The following is an 11,823-nucleotide window of genomic DNA, read 5'->3' as shown; positions in this document are numbered from 1 at the left end:
TAGTGATCTTGCTGTAGCACATGAGATGGAGTTTGAAAAACACAATGCCACTGGATTGATGCAAATAATCATGATATCCTTCTGCCAGGTAAGCATAGGCTACTTTGTAGCTAGTTAAGCCTATCATTAGCATTATTATATTTTTCTTGTCCCTTAATTGTTTGAAAAATGGATTTTTAATACTTTAAATTATGAGGCATGCAGTAGTGAAATGGAGGGTACACTTTTAGAAAGAAGGGTTCCTAATGGGTTCTTCGGCTGTCCCCTTAGGAGAACCCTTTTTGGTTGCAGGTAGAACTAAATCTCGTTGGAAAGGTTTGACATGGAACCCAAAAGGGTTGTAACTGGGGGGAAAAAGAGTTCTTCAAATGGTTCTCCTATGGGGACAGGTTCTAGATAGCACTTTTTTTCTATGAGTGTATACCCCTTGACTTTTTCACATTTTGTTGTGTTACAGCCTGAATTTAAAATGGATTAAATTTAGGTTTTGTGTCACTGTTTTACACACAATACACCATAATGTCAAAGTAGAATTGTGTTTTTAGAAAGGTTTACAAATTAATTAAAAATGAAAAGCTGAATCCCCAGTATATAAGTATTCAACACCTTTGTTATTGCAAGCCTAAATAAGTTCAGGAGAAAAAATGTGCTTAACAAGTCACATAATAGCTTGCATGGACTCACTATGTGTACAATAATGGTGTTTAACATGATTTTAAATAATTATCTCATCTCTGTACCCCACTCAATTATCTATAAGGTCCCTCAGTCGAGCACTGCATTTCAAGCACAGATTCAACCACAGAGACCAAATCAAATCAAATCAAATCAAATGTATTTATATAGCCCTTCGTACATCAGCTGATATCTCAAAGTGCTGTACAGAAACCCAGCCTAAAACCCCAAACAGCAAACAATGCAGGTGTAAAAGCATGGTGGCTAGGAAAAACTCCCTAGAAAGGCCAAAACCTAGGAAGAAACCTAGAGAGGAACCGGGCTATGTGGGGTGGCCAGTCCTCTTCTGGCAGTGCCGGGTAGAGATTGTAACAGAACATGACCAAGATGTTCAAATGTTCATAAATGACCAGCATGGTCAAATAATAATAAGGCAGAACAGTTGAAACTGGAGCAGCAGCACAGTCAGGTGGACTGGGGACAGCAAGGAGCCATCATGTCAGGTAGTCCTGGGGCACGGTCCTAGGGCTCAGGTCCTCCGAGAGAGAGAAAGAAAGAGAGAATTAGAGAGAGCATATGTGGGGTGGCCAGTCCTCTTCTGGCTGTGCCGGGTGGAGATTATAACAGAACGTGGCCAAGATGTTCAAATGTTCATAAATGACCAGCATGGTTGAATAATAGTAAGGCAGAACAGTTGAAACTGGAGCAGGAGCATGGCCAGGTGGACTGGGGACAGCAAGGAGTCCTCATGTCAGGTAGTCCTGGGACATGGTCCTAGGGCCCAGGCCAGTTGAAACTGGAGCAGCAGCATGGCCAGGTGGACTGGGGACAGCAAGGAGTCATCATGTCAGGTAGTCCTGGGGCATGGTCCTAGGGCTCAGGTCCTCCGAGAGAGAGAAAGAAAGAGAGAAGGAGAGAATTAGAGAACGCACACTTAGATTCACACAGGACACCTGAATAGGACAGGAGAAGTACTCCAGATAAACAAACTGACCCTAGCCCCCCGACACATAAACTACCGCAGCATAAATACTGGAGGCTGAGACAGGAGGGGTCAGGAGACACTGTGGCCCCATCCGACCAGGGAGGTTTTCCAATGATTAGCAAAGAAGAGCACCTATTGGTAGAGCACCTATTGGTAGAGCACCTATTGGTAGAGCACCTATTGGTAGAGCACCTATTGGTAGAGCACCTATTGGTAGAGCACCTATTGGTAGAATATCCCTTTGAGCATGGTGCAGTTATTAATTACACTTTGAATGGTTTATCAATACACTCAGTCACTACAAAGATACATGCTTTCTTCCTAACTCAGTCTCTGGAGAGAAAGAAAACCGCTCTGTGATTTCACCATGGTGCCAATGGTGATTTTAAAACAGTTACAGATAGGAGATAACTGAGGATGGATCAACAACCTTGTAGTTACTCCACAATTACTAACCTAATTGACAGAGTGAAAAGAAGGAAGCCTGTACAGAATAAAAAAATATTCCATAACATGCATCCTATTTGCTATAAGGCACTAAAGTAATACTGCAAAATATTTGGCAATAATATTCATTTTTTGTCCTGAATACAGAGCATTAATATTTAGGGCAAATCCAACACAACAAACACATCACTGAGTATATATTTTCAAGCATAGTGGTGGCTGCATAATGTCATGGGTTTGCTTATCATCGGCAAGTACTAGAGAGTTTTTTAGGATGAAAAGAAACGGAATAGAGCTAAGCACAGGCAAAATCCAAGAAGAAAAGTTGGTTCAATTTGCTTTCCAACAGACACTGGTAGATGAATTCAGCGTTCAACAGGAAATTACCAAAAACACAAGGCCAAATATACACTGGAGTTGCTTACCAAGACGACATTGAATGTTCCTGAGTGACCTAGTTACAGTTTTGAATTAAATCGTCTTGAAAATCTATGGTAAGACATGAAAATGGCAGTCTAACAATGATCACAACCAACTTGACAGAGCTTGAAGAATGTTTTAAAGAATTATGGGCAAATATTGTACAATCCAGGTGTGCAAAACTCTTAGAGACTCACAGCTGTAATCGCTGCCAAAGGTGATTCTAACATGTATTGACTCAGGGGGTTGAATACTGAAGAATAATTTTTCCTATAATTAAAAACAAAATGTGGGAATTGTTCTTTTCTTTTTGACATTAGAGAGTATTTTGTGTGGATCGTTGTCCCCAAAAGAATCAAGGGTTATGAACACTTTCTGAAGGCACTGCAGTATCAAAAGGGGACCATGGCGCTCTCCCCGAAGCTGGTCTGGTGTGTAAGACCTGTGAATTCAGACAAACAAAAGGTGTGATGGGTCCTTACTCAAAAATATGTTATTTAAAGCTTACCTTGTTTATTTGATTTGTTTTACTATTTTCAATATCAGAAAGAGCAGATTCTGGGTTTCCAAAACACCTACCTGTACCAAATAACTCTCAAAATTGAAGCGATGAGCCCTATTTAAAAATATATATTTTACCAAGAACACATGCTGTTCCATTTGCTCCACACATGAGCCTGCAGCATCAGATAGCCCAGGCTACTAAGCAGGTCATTCTTACAGTGCGGTGCCTTTTCTGTCTACAGGAAATATCGCTTATTTTTTGTTTAAAATATGGATTACAAAAGACTTTAAATATAAGGCCAGATGTACTTTACCTTAAAAACACAAACATCTGGATCTTTGAAGGGCATTTTGTGCAGTTTGAACACCTGTTTTGGATGTAGGCATTTTTGCCATGTCGCAGAGTGTTATTCATCAACTTCCACAAGAAATATAAGCAGTACACTATTTCAAATACGATAAAAAGTGTTCACCCTTATGCTATCGCAATCTTGCTCACTCACAGAGCTATGTCTAATTTAGGCTACACATTTCTACACTGTTAAATTCCATCCTGTTAAAATTATGCACGTAAAAGGTTTGAAAACTTTCCTCTAAATAAATTAAGTTCCTGAGCCAATATGTTTTTCTGAATGTCCTTTTAGGCTAGAATTTGTTTTCTTCTCCAAAGATATACTTTTCCCCCATAAGTTATGAGATCCAAAGGGCACCACATAGCAGGAATAAAGAACAGTGCGGCTCCAGAAAACTGACTCGTGCAGGACTACTGAGAAGTCTACAAAGTTATGCATTTCCTAATTTAGGATTTTATTGATTTGCAAGCACTTCTTAAAGCTAAATTATAAATAACTATTTAACATCCCTATCACCTCATATAGCTTCCTGTAGTCATTAGTTATGAGTAGAAAATCACCTACACTGTGTTACCCATGTTAAGAGTCCTGCATGGATCAGCTAATTGGAGCCGCACCCTCCCAGTACTGGCCATATCCATTCAGATTTTTCTTCGCAACCCAATCCACCTGCATCGAATTGTTCCGAGAGCCGATCCGTTACCTGCCAAATAACATCCATTTATTTCATTGTTTTACTGACTCCAGAGTATATGCTATTAATCCCCTTTACCTGTATGAATTCATTTGTCTGCATGTCTATTCAACATTTGGATAAAAGGAAACCAAACCATTAATTAAGAACGGTATATCTTTATTTCCACAATGCGATGCGTCACATTAACAACTCAAATTGCTTTGAGCCTTCTTGCCTAATGAAAGCCTATAAAGTGACATAACAGAACAAGACCTTTACATTCAATATTGTTTAGATCATGAAATTGTTTAAATAAACAATTCTCGGAATAAAATATATGCTGCAAAAACAAATGTATTTGGTTGGCCGAGGCTTTCCCAGCCAGTTTAAACTTGATATGGCCTGTGTATGGTCAGTTTACACTAGAAAACCCTTGCTTTTTAAAATGTATAATGTTACAAATCTTTCCTTAGTAGCCTGGGCTATATGCTTACGCATGCTCACGTGTGGAGTGCGTGGAACAGTGGTTATTCTTGGAAAAAGTGATATTTTGAAATAGAGCTTATCTCTTCAATTTTGTTATTTGGCAAAGGTAAGTGTTTTGGAAATGCCTACTTTTGCAGGAAAACTGGCGTATGCATGCTTTGAGGTATATATTGTACATACGCATCATTTATAAATGAATCCCCTGGACTAATAATTACTGTCTATCTGTCTGAACTCACTGCCTGACATGATTTTTTTTTCTCACTGAGACACAGTGAGCATGGAGACCAGGCAGGCGAAGCTTGGCAGAGGAGAGAAAGGAGAATGAACATGAATTATGCAAAAGGAAGGCTTATGGCTCATAAGCAACCCATCATTGGCTGTTATCCCATTTTGATGATGTATGGCATAGAAATGACTATTGAGCCCATGGTGAGACGGAGCACACCAACTGACTGTACTAGAAAAAGAAAGGAGGGATAGTCTATTGTAATGTTATACATGGATATGTAGGCTATGCGTTCCAATACACACACACACACACACACACACACACACACACACACACACACACACACACACACACACACACACACACACACACACACACACACACACACACACACACACACACACACACACACACACACACACACACACACACACACACACACACACACACACACACACACACACACACACACACACACACAGAAACTGTGGACCAATTTCTTCTCTAGAATGATAATAGTTGTCCTCAACAATCAATGCAGATGGAAAGTATACAACGACATGGCTTCAGAAATCCAATTTGTGTGGCAGACGTAATTTGACCATGTTTGCCGAATACCCGAGTAAATCACTTGTCCTGTGTCTTACAGAGAATATTTATAATTAAGCGATGTAGTTGGTTGATGATAATTAAAATTTTGCTATGCATCGACGCTCCTGTCAAACATCAGCTTTCCCCGTCAAGCCTCACACACACACGCTCCCTGCTCTCCCACAGTCGCACTCAGAGCTATCTTTTCACTCAGTGAACCACAGCTCCCCTTTCCAAACACAAAACACACACACACACACACACACAGAACAGGAGCTGGTGTGTTCGTGTATAGCTATTGCATTTGTTATGGTTGATCTAACTTGAGCTAATCTCACATGTTCTGCATTGACTCAGCAGGTCACTGTACCTCCTCATCTCATCTCATCTCTCAGTCCTTATGAGTGTATCATGAACGACGTACAACCCTAATGTTGAACAACTGAAGAGTCCACTGATGAAAAACCTAATGAGCCAGTGGCACAACTGAATGTGATTGCTGAGATTATCATCAAAGTACTTTATGCAATGAGTTGACATTCCCACCCTTCATAAAAAGCGGAACAATTATCTCTCTGTAAATATTCTGTTTGGGCAATTTTGTGAGATGGGAGGCATCGCTGACTGCACTAGCCTGGTCCCAGAGCTGCATGTTTTAGCCAACTCCTCTGACTATGGTTGTCTTACAATCCAATATGTCCTCAATGTAGTCTAAATTCTCATCTGCAAGGCTTTTCCTGTACAGGATTCTTAAGGTAAACTGAAAGACTACGCTCAAAGTGGGAACTACTTTGCAGATATGAAACAAACATACAATCGTAATATTAGTAAAAAATATAAAATTCCCAGTTTATGCTACAAAACCGACTTCCTAAGAGGTTTTAAAAATAGGTTGTATTTGCCTCAACATTCCATGACGTACAGTAAGACATTGTTGGCAGAATAGATGGATGCAGTTCAATGCATGATTGATATAATTCACCAATACATTTCTTGGTACTCCAAAAAATATTGCTACCAGGTTGTAAATCACAGATGGCCTGGTACATTGTTTGCTGCCTCTATTTCGGTATGCACTGTTTCAGTTTCAATTACTCAATATGTTGGACAAAAACGGACAAATGTAGTCTGGGAATGTCAATACAATCAAACTAGCAAGGGCAATGATCACAAGTCAGTCATAACATAGCTAATAGGCTAGCATATCTATTCATGTAGAAAGCTAATAACACAGAGCCTAACATTAGCTAGATAGCTAGCTGCTAGGAGGATGTCATGTCATTGGAGGAGTGGGTGAGTAACTGACTTTTTCCCCTCATATCATTTTTCAGTGACTATACTGTACACAGCTAGAGCTGCAGGTGTCATTTGGTTAGCTAGCAAGAACTTGAACCTTCACAAATTCACTCTGGCTATCTACTCCAACTTCAGAGCACTCTTGTCTGAGTGTGCAAGAGCACAGAATAACTGATGAATTTACGACTGTGCAACACCCACTTAATATGACCGACCGGTGTCAGTATACGTAGGCAAAAAAAGTAATACTTAGTCACGAATGCTCTAGATAACATGTAAGCAGCCTAACCAGCCCTGTTACAGCGAATACAATGGTCAGAGTAAGTTGTTTTCTCATTTTTGTCTGGAAGTAGCTAGCAAGCAAGCTAGCTAACTTTAGCCAGTTAGCTTTGGGTGCTTGGTTGGAACAAGCATGCACTGTTGGCAGGCAAGCTGCAGAAGGATGAGTAGGCTACAATTAAACAAAGGTCTACTGTAGCTCTGAATAGCTATGATGCACAGGTCTGCGTAGACTCTGGTCCTGGACGAGACAGATGTTTTTATTAGGATTTACTGCAGACAATTGTCAACATTTTTCACAAATGCATTAGTATACGTAATTCCCAAACATTCTAACAATTTATGAAAATGTGAAAATGACCATATCTAAGTGCCCGCTTGTCAGAATTTTTTTCAAAAAGTGTCATTCTTCCTGGGGGTGTACATGAACATATTTTTATAAGATTTCATGTTGCTAAAATACTGTTAGTTCCACTTTAAACTGCAATACATGGTAGATAGAAGTACGATACAGAATTTAGACCACTGTGCGCTGAGACTTGGTCTTGCCTTCTCCCCCACTAAACCAGAGGCAAATTACAACATCCCTCACACGCATTGGTCTGCGTGCCATACGGGTGACCTCTCGCAGAGGACAAGACAGGTCAGCTCAAACCTAGAATTATTAACTGATACAGGTCTCACTATCTGTGTGATCAGCATGCGAATAGCAGTCCCTACTGTGTTTAGCTATTCCTATACCACACTATTAGTAATAGAAAACCACCTCCTAACTACTCACCTATGACCTTGCTGGTTGAATTGCTACTCATGGGAAGAAGTTGTGTATCTTAATTGCACTTTTCCTTAAAACAACCAACTCAAGGGGTTTTTGTTATTCAGCTAATACATCTAATACAGTATATGCAATGTGTTTCACTGGTTCATATCTGGCTCGAAGGACCATCGCTTTTTCAGCATGAAACTTTGAAATTCTCACAGTTAAATATGTTGAATAAGTTGTGTATTTCTGAACAGGTAAATGGGGAGATATTTAAGGAAAATGTTCAGTACAAGAGTTATTGAAGCAAGCTCCAAATAACATACTCGAAGACTAACTTTTAATGTCAAACGATCTTCTGCTTTCAGTGTGAATTTTATTCCATGAGTCATATTATTGATCATTCATGATGACATTTGCATTTAATTATCTTAGAGATATTTTATTTTACCTTTATTTAACTAGGCAAATCAGTTAAAAACAAATTCTTATTTTCAATGACGGCTTAGGAACAGTGGGTTAACTGCCTGTTCAGGGGCAGAACGACAGTTTCAGCTCGAGGATTTGAACTTGCAACCTTTCGGTTACTAGTCCAACACTCTAACCACTAGGCTACCCTGCCGCCCCAGATGCAGTGCCGTCAGTATGGAGAGGTAGGCCACATGTTATAATATCAAAGAGATTAAAGTCCCTTCCTTAGAAACTTGAAAATCTATTTCTTAAATACTTTTTTTATATGGCAAATATAAATTTCAATCATTTATATGCATGTTGTCTTTTCCTCCCAACATTTTTCCTTTCCAAATTTAAAGCAAGATGTCTCACTGGTTCTGAATAAGTACAACATTTACATTACATTTAAGTCATTTAGCAGACGCTCTTATCCAGAGCGACTTACAAATTGGACAACCTTGGCATGCTCGCAGTCCTCCCTTATCTTACTTTAAAGAAGTGCAAATAAACTCTCAATTAGATTACATAAACTGTGAACAAGACTTAAAATGTCTTCCCTGCTGCTAGGAACAACTGTTAAAATGATGAAACCACAAACCAATGTATGTTGGAAATAAAGCAGGAAACACCCATTGTACCCAGCATGTTCTCTCGATAGATTCTGAACAATAGAGCATTTGTTAGGTGTTTTTTTTTTTACAGTAAGTACACTTGGGGAGTTCGAAGGGAAGGCAAGATAATTGGGATCGATTTTATATTGCCTCTGATTGCTGCAAATCTGCTGTCTGATCCATTGTGTCTGTACTGTGGTCAACATGATGGCCTATAAAGTATGACAATCTATTTATCTCCAAAACCCCTTTTCCTTTGTGGAAAAATTACCTGTTTTCGGGTCTCACCAATAGACAGTTCAATAAATTCCCACCAACAGGTTAACCACCAGTGCAGTATGAAGAGGCTATTTGATATTTGCTGGTGCCATATTTAAAAAGGGCAGTGTCTGAAGGAGTCCCAGTGGGGAGTAGCAGGCTTGAGGGTTTGACACTAATCCACGGTGATGTATCTGTTTAGTTAGATTCTCAGATGAGGTAGAGCGAACACACCGCACTCACTATCACTTTGCAGCACCTGCCATTTTATAAGCTGACAAATTGCATTTATGAGGCACTCCAACAGCTCATTTAAGAAGCGTGTGTTTTGTGTGTGTGTTTCCTATCCTTCTATTCTTGAGGAACACAATTCACACTAACGATAGGAGTCTTAATTTATTTCCATTCTTTCTTTTTCCAGGAAACCACAGTTGAGCTGACTATGGGTGGCAGTGGCACATCAAAGACATAGAGGCGCAATGATCTAGTCAGCATCTAATCTCCGGAACCTAAGGATTTAAGATGTCGTGACCATGGAAGCGTTTACAAACACTGAGACATTTTACCATATTGCTGCAGTAGTAGGTATCATGTAGCAACCTTTATGCCAGGAGCTAGACTTGCAAAACAGCAGTCCTATTTTACCACCTGAGGCTTGAAATTGCCCACTGCAACCTTCATCCTGTCCATATAAGAGCCTGCCTTAATTGTTCAAAAACAAACACTGTGGGTCAAAAGCAATGCATTTACATTAGAACACATGTCTTGGGTAACATATACTGTACAGTTTAGCCATGAGATTGAGCTAATTTCCGACAAAGACCACAGTACAGCCCTCCTCCTCCTCATCCCTCCATCCCATTTCCATGACAGATTTGTGTACATTTGTGCGTCTCTGCAAGGCAAGGTGAAACATGGAAAAATGTTTCATTTAGCCGGCAGGTGGCTCAATTATCCTCTTCCCAGCAATTAGGCACAACACATCGTCATCTTCAAGGGCACCATGGACAAATCTGTTATCCTGCTTGTTTTCCAGCAGCGCTGAGCCTGTCAGACCATGGTTTCTACCATGGTTGGATCCACTGTATGCATATAGTGTGATTGTGGGGGGAGGGGGACAAAATGCTAGTTCAGTTGTTTACAAGTAAGCCTGCTGTACTGATTAAAAGACCTTTCGGTCCCACTTTACAAAAGTGTTGCAATTACTGGGGTATTTATTTGGTAGTTACATAGAGGTACAGTGTAATTACAATATAAAACTGTGCCTTCTTTTGTAACTAACACTTATCTACATAGGCATTGTAACAACTTTTCTCCAATAGATGTTCAACTGATTTGCTCATTCACCACCACAGTTCAGAAAGTATCACCTTCCCGTGCACCGAGCACTTTTGTCCTGCACTGTATCCGTGGCAGACAACATTTGGAGAGGGCATGAAGTTACGCAAGCCGTGTTTCTCAGTATGTACAGTTAATGATGTGTTGTTTTCAGATTAGACTCGTCTAGTCAGAGAGGTGCCAGGCAAACAAGGTTGTTCTGTCTTTACAGGAACAAGCAGAGGCCTTTTCACAAACAGATGAATTCAAATATGCAGCAATAGCCAGGGAGAGCAGACAGATTTAGGAAGGGTCACTGTATCACCTAATGAGCCTCAAACAAACTCAAAAATAAAACTGTTGCTTGGTCAACTTCTCAATATGTTTTTGAGTGCTAATTCAAGCCAAGTAGACCTACACAATGGCACTGAGTATGAAAAGCAAAAAAAACATTTGCTATGACGTTGTTGTTTCGCAGTGTACCAAAAATCTCAGGTGATTGAGTTTTATCATACTCTATGTCTGCCAAAGGGCATGGAAATGGCCTCGTCCTGGCATGGAAGCTAGTGAAATGAGACTGACCTAATTGTATTGCCATTGATTGTTTCAACAGTCACTGTTCGTTTGACTGACACTGACCTCATAGGTAATGATCATTTGTCCAAGGTAATGAAGAGATAGGATGCCTCGGAAATTACACCCTATTACCTATATGGTGAACTACTTGGTCAAAATAAGTGCACTACAGGCCAATGAATAGGATGACTGGTGAAATGTAATTCACTATATGCTGTCATTTGAGATGCGGACTCAGGGATTTGTCTTTACCATCTGTAATCACCTGTTGCGTTTGAATGATGACAACTGTATAATCCTCCTATCGTTGTCATGTCATGCATGGCACATCCAGATCTGATCTGGCATCAGTCTAGTAATGACCTGTCTTCCTCACTGTAAACCCAGAGGCTACAAGCAAAGCCTCAGAGAGCAGCAGGTGTGGCCGACCGTTGCCCTGAAGCATCAGGCAGAAACACTTACAGTGTCCCCACAGACCTATTCAAAGGTTGGTAGAATCCTTGATATAACTTTGATATAACTCATTAGATTAACTTTAATGTCTGCTATAATGGTTGTTTTAGAAGGAAACCAAATTAAACATCATGATCATAATTATCCATTGTCTCAATTCACATCAGACTAAAAACATGTGTCCTGTGGCTGTGGAGGGAATAGTGCCTTGGTAAAGAACAACAGTGTCCTGTGGCTGTGGAGGGAATAGTGCCTTCGTAACGAACAACAGTGTCCTGTGGCTGTGGAGGGAATAGTGGCTTGGTAAAGAACAACAGTGTCCTGTGGCTGTGGAGGGAATAGTGCCTTGGTAAAGAACAACAGTGTCCTGTGGCTGTGAAGGGAATAGTGCCTTCATAAAGAACAACAGTGTCCTTTGGCTGTGAAGGGAATAGTGCCTTCATAAAGAACA

Source organism: Oncorhynchus gorbuscha, linkage group LG08, assembly GCF_021184085.1.
Source record: "Oncorhynchus gorbuscha isolate QuinsamMale2020 ecotype Even-year linkage group LG08, OgorEven_v1.0, whole genome shotgun sequence".
In the NCBI taxonomy this organism is placed as follows: Eukaryota; Metazoa; Chordata; class Actinopteri; order Salmoniformes; family Salmonidae; genus Oncorhynchus; species Oncorhynchus gorbuscha.
The sequence above is the reverse complement of the archived record's forward strand: the minus strand, read 5'-3'. Positions refer to the sequence as shown.